Genomic DNA, 497 nt, shown 5'->3' on the forward strand with positions numbered 1-497 from the left:
CATGTGAATTATATGCCCTTTCACAAAACTTTAGTTCTAACATCAAATAGTTCTTCAAAGCAGCTATACTAAACCTATCAATATTGTGTTTAAATTTCCCCGGCGCATATAACAGTTCGCAAGTACAGGCTAGAACCAATCAAATATATCCAAAAAAGGAAAAAAAAAATAATGAAGGGAGGGGGCGGGGTGGGGGGGTAGGCTACCCACTGCCCGCGCTCCGATCGCGTCCTCCTCAGCCTCGTGATAGATCTACCCCGACCAAACACGACTAAAAGCTTCATAAAATGCCCCGATAAACGGCCAAAGTGATTCACCGGTCAATCTATCAGCGCCATCTGTCATCCGTTAGTCCCTGAAGGAGACATGAATATTACAGGCCCGGCGACCATAACACTTCCGGCACAAAGATCACTTCAATTCGCGCATTACCAACAGCATTTGCACACAATTACAGGGTAGTAAATAACTGCCTGCAAAAGCATCACAGCGGGTTG

This window comes from Penaeus monodon, chromosome 23 (assembly GCF_015228065.2).
Source record: "Penaeus monodon isolate SGIC_2016 chromosome 23, NSTDA_Pmon_1, whole genome shotgun sequence".
Taxonomy (NCBI): Eukaryota; Metazoa; Arthropoda; class Malacostraca; order Decapoda; family Penaeidae; genus Penaeus; species Penaeus monodon.